Source organism: Canis lupus, chromosome 15 (genome assembly GCF_003254725.2).
Source record: "Canis lupus dingo isolate Sandy chromosome 15, ASM325472v2, whole genome shotgun sequence".
Lineage (NCBI taxonomy): Eukaryota > Metazoa > Chordata > Mammalia > Carnivora > Canidae > Canis > Canis lupus.
In genome coordinates, this window is record NC_064257.1 from 25084562 (window position 1) to 25105229 (window position 20668).

The following is a 20668-nucleotide window of genomic DNA, read 5'->3' on the forward strand; positions in this document are numbered from 1 at the left end:
ATAGAGATGTACTTTTGACTTAATTCTAAGTTGATAATTCAACTTGCAACTCCAGTTGCAGCTGGACCTTCATTTAGAGCACATATTCTAGACAGAAACCCTCAAGGGTTAATGTATAACCTTGGACCCACCTGGAAACCTCTGCCCTTGCTTTGGATTGCACTGAGACCAATCCGCACACTCAAGGAAACAAACAAATGTGAATGCTAAGGTAAATTAATACATTACACATATAATACCTACTGAACTTGAAGGCACAGAAACTAATGTAGACCTTTGTCAAAAGGTTGAAATTCGGGCGCCTAGTTGGCTCAGTAGGATAAAGTGTCTGACTCTTGATTTCAGCTCAGGTCATGATCTCAGAGTCTGAGATCCAGCCGGGCATTGGACTCTGTGCTCAGTGTAGAGTCTGCTTGAGATTCTTCCCTTGCTCTCCCTCTGCCCCCCACCCCTCAAATAAAGGGAAAAAAAAGTTTGAGATTAGATCAGTGATTCTCAAGTGACAGCGATTTTCCCTCCAGGAGACATTTTGGCAATGTCTGGAGATATTTTGGTTGTCACAGTTAGTGGGGAAGGCTATTGTCTCTAGTGGCTAACACCTGCTGCTAAGCTTCTAAAATGCCTTGGAATGTCCCACAGTGAAGAGCTATCTCGTCCCCAGTGTCAATATGCTCAGGTTGAGAAACCCTAGATTGGATGGAAAGGGGGATTACAAGACCGCTCACCCTGTCAACTTTCTTAAAATGCATCTTAATTGCCCCTACTCTCTATCCTTGGCAGCTGTCACATCTGTTTCCACAACTCCAATCTTCGGGATACTCCACCCTTCCTCTCAGAGGCTACACTTCCTTTTCTCATTTGAAACAATTTAGCAGTGGCTTATTTCTCTTCCTGACTCTCAACACCCCTGCATTCTCCAAAATTATCTTGCCGCTCTACCCAGCAGAGCAAATGAGTTTCCTTGAGATCTATTTTCCTTAGGGAGTTATGGGGAAAGGTGTAAGGAGTGTTGTAAATAATAAACTTGGTTTTCTTCTCATATCCACGGGAGAGCTAAGTTAATCTTGAAATGCATGAGTAATATCTTTCTTAATTTTATATTCGTTTTTTTTTCTATTCAAGTTTGTCATGCTTTCTATTTTGTTCTTTATTTGGATAATTAAAAGGTAATAACTCAGCAGGTGGATTTTCCCCAGCTGTCAGAATTCCTGCTAAAATATGATTTAGAACACCTTGACTCAAAAGGGACCTGACAATTAAAGTGGTTTTTTAAAGAATTACACAACGAATGTGCTTCTTTGGAAAGTTTATTTTCTACCCATTACTATACTTTGAAGTAGAATTACTAATTGTTATTCAACTATATTTCATTACAGTTAATTGGCTTCCAACATTTGAAAATGATTTACTCCCACCACTTCAGAAGCTGCTAATAGCAGCTCCTAAATCACAATCTTGACAGAACAGCTTCATGTTCTTTCTTGATTACAATGTCTTTGCAATTCCAAATTTAACAAGGTGATTACATTTTTGAATTTTTGTGCTTTGTGAATTTTTTTTTTAGGAGGAGTGATGTGATGATGTTAAAGGAATCCTGTTTGTAAATTAGAATCTTAAATCTTCCTCCATCCTAAATAATATTCCCAAATTTTACCTTCAAAGAGCAAAAGGCACAACTGGTCTCTGGGAAAATGCAGGCCGACTCTTCCAAGAGCATTTGTACAGGAGTGGGTATAGAAGCACTTCAAAGATAAATTTGATTCCTCCTAGACCATGTCATCTGCAACTCATGGAAATCAAATGCAGAGCTACACACCTCAAAAATCACTGGAAACCTCTAGTATCTTCAAGAGAAAAATAAGTAGGCAGATATTGGGGAATGGAGCTGTTACCATCTTTCATTAATACATACTAAATAATCAGATTAAGCCATGCTTCTGCTACTGTGTAACCCCACAGGCAAATCACTTTGCTTTTTTGAAACCTCTGTAAAATGGGTGGCTATCGTGAATGTCTCATGGTGCCATGTGCATGATTCAGTGAGTTCACTATTAATACATATTTATTGGAAATCATGCATGTAACAGACACTACAGTAGATAAAACAGATGTAGGGGTGAACAAGGTAGTCTGGTTCTTTGCTCTTTATAGCTTTTACTACCTACACTCTGCCATTTGATGAGCAATGCTCATTGGTAACATCAGCAACCCCTGGGAGCTTTTTAAAAATCCAGAATCTCAGGCCCTCCTCAGATGTCCTGAATCAGAATCCATATTTTAACAAGATTCCCAGGTGATTCATATGTACATTAAAGTTTGATAAGCACTGGTCTAGCAGGTATTATGAAAACTACTTCTGAACTTAGGAAAGTGCTATGCAAATATTTTTAAAAGGCCAGTTAATCATAAAATAAGAAAAGGAAGATACAAATTGTATTTCAAATTTCAAAAAAATAATATATGCATGTGTGCTTACTTAAATCAGATAATTTTTGTTAAAATTATGGAGAAAAGATACGTTGTAATTATTATATTATTATTAGACATTCATTTTAACGCTAAAGGAGTTAAGAATAATGTCAGGAAAATATCTGAAATTTCCGGAGGAAGCTATCCACTGAAGCTTACATAAAAGAAGATAAGAGAGATGAAGTTACCTGGTTCAAATCAGTTTAGGTCATTCTCCGAAAATGCGATCTCATAGCCCTTGGTCTTTGTGGAATTACAAACGAAAGACATGAAGGGAAAAGCCTCTTTCCTTGTGGGGAAGAAAGTATAGTTAAGGCGGAGAATAAGAAACAAGGAGATGAGAAAGGAAAAAAGAGCACTTGAGACAAGAAAAGGGTCTGAAAGGGCAAGAATAATTTAGAAAGTATACATTATGTCTCCTGTGGGTGCTCCAGACATCAAAAAGAAGAGAATAATATATTTCAGGGCTTGATATTCCCGAACAGTCGTAACAGCCACAAACTACTGCCAGTAATTTAGCAGAGATGCTATGTCAAGGACAAAATCCACACACTCAACCTCATACTCAACCAAATTGCATGCTATTGACTATGACAAGTCCTTGTTGGAATCCTCTTATCATGGCAAACATCCTTGGTATTCTAAATAGTATCATGACGGGGGAAAGAAGAAAAATATCCTGAGCCCGGGGCACAAATATTCTATGGAAACAAACAAGAAAGAAATTGAGCAGCTGTACAAGAAATTGTTCATATGCAAAGACAGTTGTAAATTTTGTAGACACTAAACATATAAAATACACTCTCTGAAGCACTGTTTCCTAAAAGGTAAAATAAATAAGTGGACAAAAGTGACTTTTGTCATTATAGAGCAGTCAGCTTCAGTTTCAGTACTGAGAAGATTCCAGAATTAACCACCTGTTATTGATTTTAAGCTTGCTAGAAGAACAGCAAAAGTATTCCAATACTTTGTCTTCTAATACTTTGGAAGACAGCCAAAGTATTATGCCAACAATATAGGATTAAATACTCCAAATTATGCTACTTGGGCAGCACACTATTAATCAAAGGAGTGCTTAATGACAGAAGTGAACTGAATCCAGTTCCCCTTTCCTTGGGTGGTATTTACAATGTGATACCAAAAAGAGTATCAATACATCTATTTAGCAAATATTCATTAGGCCATTAATATGTACCAGTGGTAGCATGTGAGCAAGTTTTCAATCAAATTAAAGAAACCAAAACCATGGTAGCAACTGAATGAACGTCAACCTTTCATGTGGAAGCCAAGCCCATCCTTATCATTGGTCCTATAAGTGGCCTCTGTAACATCCCCATCATAATGTTATTGCTTAGATGTCATCAATAGTAAGATCCATTAGTTGTAAGCCTATTGGGTGTCTCAGGTATTGTATATACAACACTGACATGGGCTGTGGAGGTGAGAGCAACCACAAATAGGAAAGGCAACAAATAATAATTTTGACCATCAAATATTTTGGGGTCCACTACGATGAGAGTCATTACTGTTAATTTATAGAGCAATGCGAACTGCAAATCAGTTGCCTCACTGGCCTCAGAAAAAAATAAATTGACAAAGTAAAAAAAAAAAAAGCGTTGAACACTATATTCCTTTTATCATGTTGTTTGTCACATTTATTGTAGGTAAAACTTCCTGTTTTATTTTTCATCTTCTCAGCTGTAAGTTCCCTGAAAGTAGGGATTGTGTTTACTGTGTATTGGTCACTGTTCTATTTGTAGCAAGTGGCACAGTGCCTGACATGTATTCATTCTAAACTTGTGTTGAGTGTGTGTTATATGATATCACTGTCCTCAGCATTAGAAAAAGGAGTGGTCAACTAGAAAAGGACTGTCCCTTACTTCTTGTCCCAGATTCAAGAAGCACCACGCCACTCCAGTATCTAGTAGGATAAACAGAAGAAATTCACACCTAGAACCAACAGAGTGAAAATATTAAATACCAGAGACAAAGAACAGATCTAGGGGCATCTGGGTGGTTAAGTTGGTTAAGCATCCACCTTTGGCTTGGGTATGATCTCAGGGTCCTGGGATGGAGCCCCGCATCAGGCTCCCTGCTTGGCTGGGAGCCCTCTCCCTCTCCCTCTGCCTCTGCCCCTGCTTGTGCTCTCTTTCTCTATCTCAATAATAATAATAATAATAATAATAATAATAGACAGATCTTAAACACAGGAGGAAGAGAGATTACTTATACAGGAACTACAATTAGATCAAGAGACAAGTTATCAATAACAACAAAGAAGTTCTCAGCGTAATCAAGAAATCCAGGCTAACGGTCAAAATTAAGAGATAATTGCCATTCTGGAATTATATTCCCAGCGAATTTTTTTTTCAAGAAGAAAACATAAAATATAGATGTTTTCAAAAATTAAGAGCCTTTATTGATAAGAGATATATTCCTAGAGGAATACCTATGGCATATACTTCAACAATAAGGGACACACACCAGGAGGAACATTGATATGCAGAGAGCAATGGTGAGCAAAGGAAATGGTGAAGCATATGAGGAAACCTAAACAAACACTGTTCACCACAATAATTATGATACATTATATTAGAGATTCTTAATCAGAGAAACTGGTGAACATGCGCATCAAGACTCTTTTACAAAGATCCTCGGAACAGCCTTTGGAATAATAAAGGTTGCAAGGTTACATACCAATAATTGCTCTGAAAAAACTGAGTACGAGCAAAAGGGTAGAGTAACGTGAAGGGTATTGCTACTGAGGGGTGAGCTGCTTTGTATTAGAAAAAGGATGGGATGAGCACTGGATGTTATTCTATATGTTGGCAAATTGAACACCAATACAAAATAAATTTATAAAAATTTAAAAAAAAATAACAAAAAAAAAAAAAAAAAGAAAAAGGAAGATCCCTCTGAGAGGTGACCCCTGAATAATCTAAAACCCCTGACTTCTTAAATCTGAAAACCAAGGGCAGGCCCCCGGGCTTGTGGTGATTTTATATAAGTTTGAGCAACTGGGCAGTTATTCTCTTTCTCTAACAACTTGAGTACAATAGTGGATAGCTGGGGATTTTAAAAAAAGAGACAGATTAGTCTAAATTACAGATGTAGAAAATTGGACTGATACTTGGGAATCCTGCATTCTAGGCTGGACAAGATATGCAATTTTCTTTACTTTCAATTTTATTGATTATAAAAGATGGAGTTGAATTAGATGATGTCTAATGTTCTTTCTAGCTCTAAAAGCATAGGATGAAATAAAGAGAAATTGGGGGCAATTTTTCTTAGAGAAGTTATTAGAGTAAGTGAAATATGTATATGTACATGTAAAATTTGAAAAACTTCCTTGCTTTCACTTGTTGAAACCAGTAGTAAATAGATCAGAGACACAGCAAGTTTTTCTTTAAAACAATGGAGTTTTCCTTGGAATATTTTGTATATTCATATTCCTAGTTCAGCTATATGGGTTTTCATATGCATATGGGTTTTCATATGCATAAAGGTCAAGGTCTATTAATTAAATGGATTTTCATATTCACAAAGACGGTCATTTGAAAGCAGCCACATGTTAATTTTCTATTAAATGAGGATCTTCTCAAGGACAAAGCAAGGGTGATGTAGGTCCCTCTGAATGAGGCAGCACTTTCTCAGATTCTCACAAACCCATGGTTTTAGTAACTGAATTCTGATAAGAGAGAAAAATGGAAGGCAGTTTGTTTTTATTTGTAGCTTGCCTGCAGTGCTTGATTTTTAGAGATAAGCTGAGGAACTGGATGATTTCTCCATCATTTCATCAGCTACCTCAGCTCATATAATCAATAAAGGGCAGCCTGAGTCAAATTTCAGTGTACTGATTATAAGAATTACGCAGCATTCTTTGCCTCCTTTCCTCTTTGAACATTTTGGTGGAATTACACCTGACTTGTCAAAGGCGGTACTTCCCTTGCTTGTCAACACATCACAGTCCAGTTAGAAGATGTACCAAAGCATCAGCAATCCCTCTCACATCGAACGGAACAACGCAATCATTTTTTCCATGATCATTTCACTGCAGTGAAAAAAAAATATATTTGAAGTTGGATTTTTCAAAGGAAATTACTTGAAACAACCATGTTGTCTCATATCTGATCCAAGTGTGGCTTTAAAGAAAGGGTTTCTCTGTGGCTAGGACCAGCTTCCAGGCTGCAAATCAACATACAACATTTATTTTTTTTAATTTCAAAAATCTTTTTTCCTTTCATTTTAAGATGTACTTACTGTTTATCTCTGTCTGAATCCAGCATATACTTTGTTTAAATACAGGGGTTGAACTATGTCTGAATATGACTTCAATTATGGGAGTTGAGAAGAGACTACATCTTGGCTACAAGTAATTAATACTCTGTATTTTGGGGAAATGAAAAATGATGAGCAAGCTGAAGGGTAATTTATGTATAAGAAGAAAGGTGAGGAACTAATCCATTAGCATGTTAATTAAGTAGAGTAAGATTAATATTTCATATAATCATTTGTTTTAATAAATGTATTTAAGCCCATTCTATACCTGTCACTGAGAGATACTGTGCTTCAGGTCCTGAAATGTTGTGGGACCCTTTAGTATTTTCACTGGATATTTGTCCTGCATATAAAATCCCACATTTGTCAGAAGAATGTGAAAAAATATTTCAGCATAATTGTTGATGCCATTTGTGCACTGCTTTTTATTTTAAATAACAAAAAAATCTTTCTTATGGAACTACACCTAAGACCTAAAATAATTATTTGACTTTTTATGAGCCTTTCTTGGTTATTGATGCTTATCCTGGGCTGTTTTGTATTCATTTTACATGTTTGGACAAATGCAGACAGCATAATTTTCAGATTAAATTTGTTTACAGTTTTATTTTGGAAGAGATAGTTCTGCACAAGACACTTAAGTTTTCCTCCAATTCTGAGATTCTGTGATTAATTAAGCTGTTATTAGAATCTAGTTTGACTTTAGGGACTCACCACAAAGAGATTAAGGTTAGACTGTGGAAAACCTAACTGACCGAGCCACCCGGGTGCCCCTAAAATGTGATATTTTTATAAACATCATATTGTGCTGAACTGAGGAAATGAGGAGATGGGGAGACCCCCTAGGTCACTGTGACTAAAAAACGAAGGCCCCAAAAAAAAAACAAAAAAAAAACAAAAAACGAAGGCCCACACTATTTTCTCTCATGACTTCACTTATTATCTCTAATCGGTGACTTCCAGGTTTGTAACTCCCATCAATTTTCCCCTTTATAAGTCTCCTTTATAAGTAGGATTCCATCCGATATTAGTTACTTGGCGGTTTTCCCCCTTGAATGTCTCAAACGATTGTGAAATTGGACATATTCAAAAAGTGGCAACGTATCCCATAGCCATTCTTCCTTCAGGGTTCCCTAACCTAGTACATAGGTGTCTCTCAATTGAGAAACCTGGGCACAATGCCTGATTCCTCAACTCATCTCCAATCCATCACCAATGCTTTTCTTTCTCTCCAAGACTCTTCAAGTCAGCTTTTTTCTCTCTAACCCTATTCCCACCTCCTGAGTCTAAGCTAACAAATCCCTTTCATGGGTGACTTCCACTGGTCCCTAATGAGGCTCACTACATCTACGTGTGCCACCCGTGCAATCCTTTCTTAGCATGATAGCTAGAGAAATCGTTTTCAAACGTGAATTTTATCCCTTCCCTCCTATGCTTGAAACTCTTTAATGTCTTCACGTTGCTCCTAGGATCATGTCTAGATTTTTAAACATGGCCTACAGGGCTTCATATAAATGCTACCTACCTCCTCTTGAACCCTTTCCAGTCTCCTGCCTATTCTACACCAGCCACATTGATCTCCTTTCAGTTCCTGCCGTATGCCATATTCTTCTCCTCCCCAAGTCATTGCTTATGAAATTAGTTGGAATTAAGGTCTGCTGTGTAATGGAAAGACCAATGACCCTGGCTTAAAGAAGAGAGTTTATTTCTCTTTTACATATAAGTTCAAGTATGCTTCTAGGGATATGTTGGCTGAGACCCATAACTCTTCTATCTTGATGCTCCACCATACACCATGTGTGTCCTCAACCTCACTGTCTATGTGGCATCTCTGACTTAGGAGCAGGACGGAAAAAAAAAAAAAAAAGACAAAAGACAAAGTACCAAATAGCATTTCTGTATCCATACCATGTATTAAGTTTAATTGGATGGCCATCCCTGGGTGCAAAGAATGCTGGGAAATGTGATCTTATTTCAGGTGCAGCTAAAAATTTGGGTTAGACAGTTTTCTTTAAAGGTTATTATTCCTCCCCATGTTGTTGTGTCTAAATTTCTGCTCCAGAATATAGACAATCATCCTACTACCTGAGACGAAAGAGAAGATGGATATGGATAGACAATATAAACATGAGCCAGTGATACACTGGCTCTCTGTCTCCCTCTGCCACCCTCTGTTACCCACCCTCTTTGCCTGGCATTTCTTAAGCACCTTATGTGTCTCAGTCTGAAGCCGTTTCCTTAAGGAATCCTTCTCTGACTGTCCCCCCACCCCCAACTTCTATACTCCTATCCCAGCACCTAATTAGGGTTCTTAGTATTTTTTAATAGACTTTAGTCTATTAAATAGTCCTGTATACTCCCTGCCCCAATATATGCACAGCCTCAGTGCATACATTTATAATAGTTTATGAACCTATGTTGATAATCACCCAAAGTTCATAGTTTACATTAGGGCTTACTCTTGGTCTTGTACGTTGCATGTGTTTTAAGAAATGTATAATGACAGGGATCCACCATAGTATTATACAGAAACAATAGTTTTGCTGCCCTAAAAACTTCTGTGCTCTGACTATTCATCCCCCTCCTTCCCCCAACCCTTGAAACCACTAATCTTTTTTACTATGCTCACAGTTTTGCCTTTTCCAGAATGTTGTATCATTGAAATCATATACCATATAGCCTTTTAAGGTTGGCTTCTTCCACTTAGAAATACGCATGTAAAGTTTCTCTATGTCTTTTCATGGCTTGATAGCTCATTTCTTTTTAGTGTGAATAATATTCCACTATCCAGATGTATTACAGTTTATCTATTCACCTACTGAAGGACATCTTGGTTGTTTCCAAGTATTGGTAATTATGAATAAAGCTCCTATAAACATCTGCGTGCCAGTTTTGGTGTGGATGTAGTTTTCAGCTCATCTGGCTAAGGACCAAGGAGCATGATTGCTGGATCATATGGTAGGATGTTTAGTTTTCTAAGAAATTGCCAAACTGCCTTCTAAAATGGAATTTTGCATTCCATTTCCTATTGTCCCACATCCTTACCAGTTTTGAGTATTGTCAATGTTCTAGATTTTGGCACTTTAATAGGAATGCAGCGGCATCTCATTGTTTTAATTTGAATTTCCCTGTTGATGTATGATGTGGAGCCTCCTTTCAAATGCTTATTTGCCATCTGTATATCTTCTTTGGTGAGGTATCTACTAAAGTCTGGCTCATTCTTTAGACAGGATGTTTGTTTTCTTATTATTGAATTTTAAGAATTCTTTATACATTTTGGACAACAGTCTTTTATCAGATATATCTTTTGCAAATATTTGTTACCAGTCTGTGGCTTGTCCCTTCATTCTCTTAACAGTGTCTTTTGGAGTGCAGAAGTTTTAATTTAATAGTCTTGATTATCATTTACTTTTCCATAGATCATGTCTTTGGTGTTGTATCTAAAAGTCATTGCCGGGCAGCCCCGGTAGCCCAGCGGTTTAGCACCGCCTGCAGCCCAGGGCATGATCCTGGAGATCCGGGATCGAGTCCCACGTCGCGTTCCCTGCATGGAGCCTGCTTCTCCCTCTGCCTGTGTCTCTGCCTCTCTCTCTCTGTGTGTCTGTCATGAATGAATAAATAAATAAAATATCTTAAAAAAAAAAAGTCATTGCCATATATCCAAGGTCATGAAGGTATGAAGGCCTTCTCCTACTATTATCTTCTAGGAATTTTACAATTTTGTCTTTAGGTCTATGATCCATTTTAATTTTTGTGAATATTTAAAGTCTGTGCCTAGATTCTTTTTATTTTTTATTTTTTTTGCATATGATGTCCAGTTGTTTTGGCGCCATTGTTGAAAATACTATTGTTGCTCTATTGTATTACCTTTGCTCATTTGTCAAAAATCAAATTTCTGTGATTTCTATTCTGTCTTATTGCTCTATTTGTTTATTCTCTCAACAGTACTGCACTGTATTGATTACCATAGATTTATAGTAAGTCTTAAAGTCAGCCAGTGTCAGTCCTCTGAGTTTATTCTTCTTTCATACTGGGTTGGGTATTCTAAGTTTTTTACTTCTCCATATAAACTTTAGAATCAGTTTGTTGATATTTACAAAATAACTTGCTGGGATTTTGCCTGGGATTGCATTGAATATATAGGTCAAGTTGGGAAGAACTGACATCTTGACAATATTGACTCTTTTATACATGAACATGGAATATCTCTTCATTTTTTAGTTTTTAAAAATTTGTTTTATCAGACTTTGGTAGTTTTAGTCATATGGTACGTATTTTGTTATGTATCATAGTATTTTTAAAATAGTATTTTAAAAAATTTATTCAATTATTCCAAAATTCCAGTAGACTGTTACATGAGATCAAAGCCAAACACTGCATTGTTTACTACTATATCTCTTTTGACACATGATGGACACCTAAGAAATATTTATTAAATAAATGGAATGATACATGCTGTATGTGCTGAGCAATACAATAGAGTTAAAGCTGGTGTTATCGCCTCAACATCTATCTATGTTGATGACCCCATTGATGACCCAGTTACATGGTATTAAATTATCCCTTTGCAGTGATTTGTTCCAAAAAGAGGATGGCTATTTTGACCTATGAAATGTGAGAAGTGCTGGGGAATTCTGGGGAAAATATTCTTACTCTTAGAAGAACCACTGAAAGAGGTGTGTTCCCTTCTTCACAGGCATGTTGCTGGATCTGGATCCCAAACCTAGGCATGTTGCTGGATCTGGATCCCAAACCTAGAAGTTACGCAGTTATCCTACCACGAGCACCAGCATGAAGACAAGATCAAGGACGGATGTACAGAAAGATTTAGGAAAACTACATCCCAAATTGACCCTTGAATAATGTAACTGTGCTCACAAATCAACCAATATGGGGTCTGCTTTTCCTCTGGATGTCATATGCTGTGAAATAATCTATGTCCTAGATGTTTAAGGTAAGTTAGCCCCTGTATTATGGGAGCAATTGCTTACTTTAAAGTTCTATAAATTTGAAAAGTTCCTGCTTGCTTTCTACCCAAGCTAAATTCAAGTATCCCCATTTGGATAGAAGCATGAAGATCCTGATGCTTCCTCATTGTCCCTATTTGATAAATGCACCTTCTTCTCACAGTCACTTCCAAGAGTACATTATGTGCTCTAGTTCTGCCCTAGGTCAGCTTTGTACAATTATCGTAACTGGATTCTACTAGGTAGATGTTTTTATTTTTCTAAGTGTTATATATTTTTTTTCTTTTTTAAAAATCCAGGATATAATACTTATCATCATCTTAAGTTATTGAGGTATAAAAATAATAACCTCAAATTTGACCTTCATAAAAATATATTCTTATAGAAGAATGTTTTAAAATCTCCTCATATAGTCTTTGTATTTTTTACTTTTTATTATCAAATTCCTCTGTATATACACACATGCACACACACCCTACCATACTCTCTCTCTCACATTCCTTTAAATTTCAGCAATTATCCTTGTGCTGCCTGCATAACTCGGAAATGAAGGGAATTAGAATGTTAAGTGGATTAAAAGGTTAATTGCCTAATTTTACTTTCTTTCCTGAAAAGACTAGTTTGACCTATGCAAGTTTCCTTTTTGGAAGCTAGGAATCTTTTGAAATATACTTGAATGAATTAGTTTTTATCTTTCAAGTTAACTACTTTTACATAATACTTCTAATGTTAGTTTCTTGGTAACTGATATTTTTCTGTCTTTTTCTGTTACCATGTTTGGGAAATTGTGATCTCTAAACTTTGTTTCTATTAACAATTATATGAAGAAAATATTTTGGAAAATGTCATAAACAGCTGAATAAGCCTAGCATATATCTTATTTTTTTCAAGATGCCTCCTGGAAATAAATTAAAATACCTGAAAAATTAGAGATATTTCAGAAAATATTCTATTTTCTATTTTTAATTAAATACTGTGACAAAGCAGCCCTTCAAAGGTATTAGAAAAATAATTCATTTGCAAGATCTCGCATAACAAAAACCTTTACTATGTCCCAGTATAATTCTCTAAAGTACTGATGAAATATTGCAATTATTCTCAGCATACCATTAACATTTAAGCAACTCACATTCGGTAATGGGAATTTGAAATGCTTCATGTCTTGAATGTCCCCAAAGTGTTACTTGCTTGAGTTTTCAGACTTTGCTTAGATGATAAAAATAAAGCTAGACTTGATTTGATTGGGCTCAGTTCCTTGAGTTTCTTCTTGGTTGATCCTACTTCCCTGTCTATACATTTGATATCTTTGATTTGAATTCAGGGATATTTAAAATATATTGTTTCTATGGGATATTAAAGCCCTACCCTGACGAAGTGACATCTAAAAACTTGACTGTTGATCCCACACCTGTGTAATTCTTAGGAACTTATGAAAGTAGAGAAAAACCTGTGGTAGGGTTTCAGAATTAATACCCTCATTTCATGAGATTATTTTTTTTTCTTTCACCGGTTGAGAAGACAAGGTCCTCAGTTAATGAGTTTTAATTCTTCTTTTCTATCTAAAATGGTCAACTTCATTGGGAATGTGTAGACATTTCCATGAAGGCAAAGTAGTGGAAAGAAAAGTACCTAAAGCTATTGTCAGGAAGGAAAGAAGAAAGCCAAAGTGATAGAACTTGAAGGCGTAAGTCAGGGGAAAATGCAACAAGAAGAGAGAAAAGAGAAATATTAAAAAAATCAGAGATCAAACAGCATAATGAAAAATGCCTGTATTTCTGACGCAGGGAGTTTGCAAGGCCCGGGTGGATTTCATCTATGGATGAGGTGGTGACTAAAGAGAAAGAGCAAACAGAGTTGACTGAGTTGGGCCGGGAGCAGTCATTACCTCATGAGAACATTTATATGGCTTGTCTCTAAAGGCCAATAAACATGACCTGGCTGCCATGAAGCACTGAGCAAAATGGGTCAATACATCAGAGCGAGTCTGCTAGAGAATTGGTTTATTTCCTGTTTCTTTGGTCATTTACAAAATTATGAAATACAAAAAAATGAGTGGGAAATATCAGAAAGAGAGACAGAACATGAGAGACTCCTAACTCTGGGAAATGAACAAGGGTTGGTAGAAAGGGAGGTGGGCAGGGGTGGGGGTGACCGGATGATGGGCACTGAGGGGGGCACTTGATGGGATGAGCACTGGGTGTTATTCTATATGTTGGCAAATTGAACACCAATAAAAAATTCAAAAAAATGTAAAAAATTCTGAAATACAAAATATTCACAAAAGGGTATATTAAGGGCACAAAGTGATGTTTCTCAAGCCTAGTTATCATTAGGAGCTCCTACAGATATCGATACGAACACCTCAGGATAATTAAATTGGTGCTCGGGCATCGGTTTTTGTTTTTTGTTTTTTTAAGCTCTTTAGAGAAATGTACTGTGCAGCCCAGATTGAGAGCCACTAGTAAAAAAGTCTTCTATAGGGAAGACTGGTAGCCCAGTGGTTGAGTGTCTGCCTTTGGCTCAGGGGGTGATCCTGGGGTCCTGGATGGAGTCCGTAGTGGGCTCCCCGCATGGAGCCTGCTTCTCCCTCTGCCTGTTTGTCGGCCTCTCTCTCTGGGTCTCCCATGAATAAATAAATAAAATCTTTAAAAAAATGTCTTCTATAATATATTTCACTGAATTAACTTCTGGAGGTGAATCTATTTGATGCATATAGACCCCCCCACCCCGCCCAGTTTTACTGAGAAATATCATTGTTGAAGGCATGTGACATGATAGTTCCCTGGCCAAATAGGTCCGATGGTTTTGCCCTACGAACTATTGGCCCTTCCTGCCCTTCCTTCAGCTCCAGCACCTCTGGGCCACACAGCTTCCAGATGTTCTCGCCAGCCCTTCTAGGCAGATGGGATGGGGAGCCACTGTGGGCGGGTGGAGCTGCCTCAGCTCCCTCGCCTGGGTGGGAAGGGGAGCGGCCATTCCAGGCAACTCTCAAACACACTCCAGTTGGAAGGATCCAAGAGCCCATGGCTTTGGCTATGAATCAATCCCCAGCCTGTGTGCAGCACAGAAACCCTCCATGCCTGGTCCTGGCTTTGCTCTGGGGGTGATCAGCTCTGCCCACCTACCCCTTGGTTTTAGCATGATCTGCTACATAGCTCTTCTGGTCAGATGTGTCTGGGAGGCACTCTCCACAGGAGGTGGGGCTGTGACTCAGCTTCTGGCCTGGGTGTGGGCAAACCAGGCCCTCGGGATAGCAGAACTCCTCGTTAGAGGATCTGAATCAAGCAGATCTTCACTCTACAGAGTTCCCTGGTCAGAGGGCACCACTAATTTGGTGCTGCAGATGAGCAAAACCACCGCTGGGGCCTTCTACTTGGACACTGTGGTATAAACTCTGCCAGAGTTCGTGTGCTAGTTGTTGCTAACCTCTCCCCCTTTCTCCATCACAGCCGGATTCCCACTGACTGAGCCCAGCAGATTCCCTTTGGGGCAAGTTGAGAGTAGTGACACCTCCTGAGCCAGTGCTGGGGACGGCAGGGCTGGTTGTGTCTCAGTTCTCTCTTCCCACCGAAGGAGCTGCAGGCTCAGGGGTGTGCTCTCCACCATGTGACACTGTGCTGGTCTGGGAGAAGGGCAACGCTGTCAACCTCTCACATCAAGTGCAGTGTGTCTTGGTATCTGTGATGCAGGGGGCGCTTCAGTCTTATCCCCGTGTTCTGTGATTCGCCAAGTGGATTTGCTTATTCTTGAATCATTGTTAGTTGTTCTTCTTACAAGAGGATGGAAAATCAGGAATGACCTATGTCACCACCTTGGTGATGTCACTTGTATATAGTTATTGTTCATTAATTTTTTAGTGTTGAATAGTGTTGTATAAACATAAACCATTTCACTGTAATATCTTGTGGCATCTTCTGCAAACTAAGCCTCTGTTGTTTTTCTCTCGTGGCCAATCGATTGTAAGGAAATCTTATTAGGCCATAAGTATGGATTCAAAGGGATGGGGCAATGAAGCAATGGATTGTCTGAACCATCTATTAATTCAACTTCCCTGTGCCTGAAGATTTGCTTTGGACTCTATCTTTTACCATTTCCAGTTAGTTGTGAATTGCTGCTCTGCCCCTTTAATCAAAATGATTGTAGCAGTAGGTACATGACTTGGGATCCATTGGTCCTCTCACCTACCACAGCACACAGAAACTGCTGGTCTGATGCAAGTAATGGCATAGATTTTTTTTTTTAAGATTTTATTTATTCATGAGACACACACACACACACAGAGAGAAAGAGAGAGAGAGGCAGAGACACAGGCAGAGGGAGAAGCAGGCTCCTTGCAGTGAGCCCGATGTGGGACTCAATCCCAGGACCCCAGGATCACGCCTTGGGTTGAAGGCAGATGCTCAACCGCTGAGCCACCCAAGCATCCCAATGGCATGGATTTTTAAAGGTGCAACCAAAGTGCCTGCTTGGAAGTGATATCCTGCAAAGACAGGGCACCGTCCTCTCGAACGCATCATACAGCCTGAGCAGAAATATGAAAATGTGCTCTGTCTCAAGTAGCTCGAATACAAAGAATCAGAAGTAAGGCCTGGAAATAGGAGCAGCCTCATTTACCATCCCTCTTGGTTATCTGCTTGGGGATTTTGTATTTCCGGGACCTGGAACTGTAAGCTCATGGACACCCTCATTCCCAGAGAAAGAACGCTTCTGATGGGGGACAGAGTCAGTCTTGTGAAATTTTAGTCCACGGTTGCCACGTGATCACTGATGGTTCCTCATTCTAAGAGATGAGCTGGCCAGAAAAAGTCACTATATTGGCAACAATAATGGACTCTATCCCTTAGAAGACAGAGCTTCTGCTACACAGTAAAGGGAGAGAAGAATGTTCTTAGAACCCGAATGACCTTGTGCTGTTGCCTTGGATATTTCTTTGCCCACTCTGGATGGTAAATCGATGAAGGGGGCAGCCATGGCCAAAGAAAGATTTGGTGAACAGAAGCTCAGAATAAGCGCCTGTGTCGCCCTAGCACGTACACCACCTGACCCTGAGCCAGCCCAGGGCAAAGTCTGGAATGACTGGCAGAGGAGAGAGACTATGAACATCAGAACTTTGTCCTTGTAAATTGACACAGGAAAAGAGAGAAACCAGAATCCTGGAGGCCTTCCCAGGTGGGTGAACTTGTGTAAAGCAGGTGGGTTCAAGCGCAGACGTGTGGGCTTTGGTGGAGGCTGTGGTGAACCGGCCTGGGGGAACCCCTGACGCCCCACTGCTTCCCCCAGCTGCCCGGAATGCTGACTCTGACAACCCACGGCTGAGCTCCTGCTGTGCGGGGTTGTTGGCCAAGGTCTTCCCCAAAGGCACCTGCATTCAATGACAGGTCAGTGAGGAGGTACAAATGCCCAGCAGCTTTGCCTCTTTCGGGGACATCTCCAAAGGCCAATCTCAACTCCAGAGCTCCCACAGCATCGACCCAGGCCTCTCCCCCTTCTCCCTCCGCTCAGTCACGCTTCCCTTCCCAACAGAGATTTTCCGAGAGCTCTCACCAATCACATCCGAATGCAGGTCTTTTCATCAGAGTCGGTTTTCTGGGCTACCTGAACAAAGACAACGGCTTACTATCTTTTAGATTTTTGTACAGGTGTGTGCTTTCTTGCCCAGTTTTTTTTTTTTTTCTTTTTGCTTCCATTTTTCAAAACCTTTTTCTTAGTTGAGGGAAAAAACTAGAACCTAGTTCCCGTTCACTGTTCTCAGCTACACTTGGTCTGCTGTTCAACTCATTTTTAATTTATTCAGTACAGATATTTTCCTTTTTATTTACAGAATGTTCATATGATCCTCTTGTATAGATTTTAATTCCCAAATTCTCCACCCTTTGGGCTGTTGTATCTCTCTTTTTTCTCTATTGTTTTTAACATATTAACCAGAGGTGATTGAAAGTCCTTGTTTGCTAACTCCATTATCTGGGTCATCTCTCTTCTTTCTTCTTCTTCTTCCTTCTTCCTTCTTCCTTCTTTTTCTTCATGAGTTGGGCATTTTTCCTCATCCCTACATTTCTAGAAATTTCTCTTTTCTTTTTTTCTTTTCTTTTTCCTTTCTCTTTTCTTTTCTTTTCTTTTCTTTTCTTTTCTTTCTTTTCTTTGTCTTTTCTTTCTCTTGATTTTATTTATTCATGGGAGACACAGAGAGAGAGAGAGAGGCAGAGACACAGGCAGAGGGAGAAGCAGGCTCCATGCAGGGAGCCGGATGTGGGACTCGATCCTGGGCCTCAAGGATCAGGCCCTGGGCTGAAGGCAATGCGAAACCAATGGGCCACACCTGGGTTGCCCCTCTAGAAATTTCTTAATACATGTTAGACATTGTATGTGATATTACACCAGAGGCTTTAGAGGCTACCATCTTCCTTTGTTGGTGAGTAGAATGAAGGTTGGGGCACATGAATCCAATCAGACACTAATCAAGGCTGGGGGCTGGGTTTCAGTATTAGTAAACTCAGGCCACTTCTACTTGCCCCCTGCTCATGTTTGCGGTGCTCTCTCTCTTCCTGCATGGGGTTTTGGTTCTAGGTTGGTGGATCTCTGTCTCAGGTTTGGAAGACTGCAGAGAATTCAGCTCTGCCTTTCAGAGGGGATCAGCCCAGCTCTCCGGTTCTCCTACTTAAAATTGCTTCAAAATATAGTGACTTCTCTGAAGGTAAGATAGTATGTTTGAATTAGGCCACTTCTTTTTCTTCTTCTTTTTTTAAATTTATTTTTTAAAGATTTTATTTACTTAGGAGAGAGAGAGAGAGAAAGCAGAAGCAGGGGTGAGGGGCAAAAAAGAGGGAGAGAGAAGGAGGCTCCCCACATTGAGCAGGGAGCCTGATGCTGGGCTGGGTCCCAGGACCCCTGAGCTCATGACCCGAGCTGTAGGCGGACACTTAACTGACTGAGCCACCCAGGCACCCCCAATTAGGCCATTTCTATAAGACTCCTGGAGATTGCACTTTACCTCTGGAAGCTTTTGGCTTAGTCCACAGCTTCCTCTATAGCACCAAAAGATAGCAAATGTTTTGTGAAGAAGAGCAGTTGTGCATTTGGAACCCCGCTGGTTTCCAGTTGGTCCTATTGGTCATGTGGACCCTTTCACTGTTTTGCTGGCTTCTCATTTCCAAAGCTGGGGCTCCACTGATCAAGCCAGTTCTTGAGCAAACACCCCGAATCAGAAAGTACCCATAGGGGAAAAAAACGTAAAAATCCTTGCTCACATAAAAGGGTTTTTCTTTTTTCTGGAATTTTAGTGTATTGCTTATGAACTTCTCTGATGCTTTAAAAATATGTTTATAATTTATCTGGTTGTGACCCGTTTGCGGCCACAGTCCTTTCCTGTGTTGACCTATTCTGTTCTAAAACAGAAGTCCCCTCATCATTAGTTTTAATTCCATCAATTACGCATTGTTAATATTATTGTTTGGTAAAGTCCAGCTTTCAATGATTTGTTATATCTGCCATTTTCTAGCCTTAAAAGGCATTTTTCATCTTAGCTTTCCTTTTAAATTGATTTCTTAAAGTTCATTCTTTAGAAATTCCTTTAATGAGCATTTGTTGATGATACTAGTCTTGGTAAATGTTTGCATTAAAGCATCTTTAATTCATTCCAGTTCCCGAAATATGGTTTAATTGGGTATATACTGAAAATTTTGTCTCTCTGCCTTGATGATTTAATTCAACTCTCTCTTGCCTTCCATTGTTAAATACATTGTCGGTCTAAATGTTAGTCCTTTCTAAGGGTCCTGTCCTTTCTGTTGAGCTTTTAAGATTTTCTTTTGTATTTGGTATTATTCAGTTTCTTTGGATGGGTTTGATTATAGATTATTTATTTGACTATTTTTTTTCTTTTGCTTGAGATGTATTCAGCTTCCTGAATCTAAAAGTTCTCTTATCAGTTCTGGAAATTTTTGTCATTATGTATGATATTATGATGTCTTTCTCTCTAATTCTCTTTCTAGAAGTCCAGTTAAATGTTTATTATATCATCTCACCATACCGTCTAAATATTTTACTCTCTTGTCTGTATTTTGCTGCTTCTTTTCCCTCTAAGTTGTATTTGGGATAGTTTCTTCTGACTATCTGCCAGCTTACTGGTTTCCCTGTTGTATTTATTCTGTTAAGTCCATTCGAAGAGTTTTAAATTTCAAGAATTTCTGTTTGGTCCTATTTCTAATTACCGACATCAACTTTTATAAGCCTACTTTGGAACAGCTGAATCTAGCTTACAGATTTCTTAGCCTTTCCTTATATTTTCTGTTTTTTTCTGTGTGTGCTACATTCTAAATATTATTTTCATTTCCTTCAGTTCATTTGTTCTATCTTCATGATGTAATTAGTGTCTAATCTGGAATTTCTAAATTCAGTTAGTATATTTTAGTTTCTAGAATTTATATTTGGTTCTTTCCAAATCCACACGGGAAACTTAGGGATTCTGTTACTGCTTAATTATGATTTTTACTGTAGTTTATTAATATAAACATTTATAAACTCTCTGTGATAATTCTAATATATGTAGCTTTTGTATTTCTGCTTCTGCAGTTTATTGCTTCAGCTCTCATGCATGTGGCTTTTTTCCTTTTGTGGTTTGATATTTTTTTTTGTAATATAATCCTAGAATTGTATCTTTGAGAATATTTAATCTTAGATTTACAGTTTGTTTCCAGAGGGAAATTTTGCATTTCATCTGCAACATGCCTGGGACCTCTAAGAATTTTGGGACACTCTGAAGTAATTTTTTGCTTGAATTTTTCCCCCCATCATACCTATTAGTATTAATTCCAGCATTATATCCTATTGAAGGCAGGTGTTCCTATTATTTTTCTCTGCAGAGCAAGGTTTTTTTTTTTTTTAAGTTTTTTTCCCCTCCTGATTCAATGATTATAATAATCAAAATTATTAGACTAAGTGTAGTTAAAATAAGCCGCAAA

General features: G+C 38.6%; 1 long non-coding RNA gene across 2 annotated transcripts in view; it reads left to right on the forward strand.

Moving 5' to 3' along the window:
- LOC112654891 (uncharacterized) overlaps window positions 1-20668 on the forward strand; it is a 203410-nt gene that overhangs the window by 30438 nt on the left and 152304 nt on the right. For both annotated transcript variants that reach the window (XR_007402539.1, XR_007402540.1), the window contains exons 6-8: window positions 6775-6917; window positions 11444-11701; window positions 18279-18405. This is a non-coding gene — a long non-coding RNA (uncharacterized LOC112654891). The remainder of the gene's footprint in view (window positions 1-6774; window positions 6918-11443; window positions 11702-18278; window positions 18406-20668) is intronic.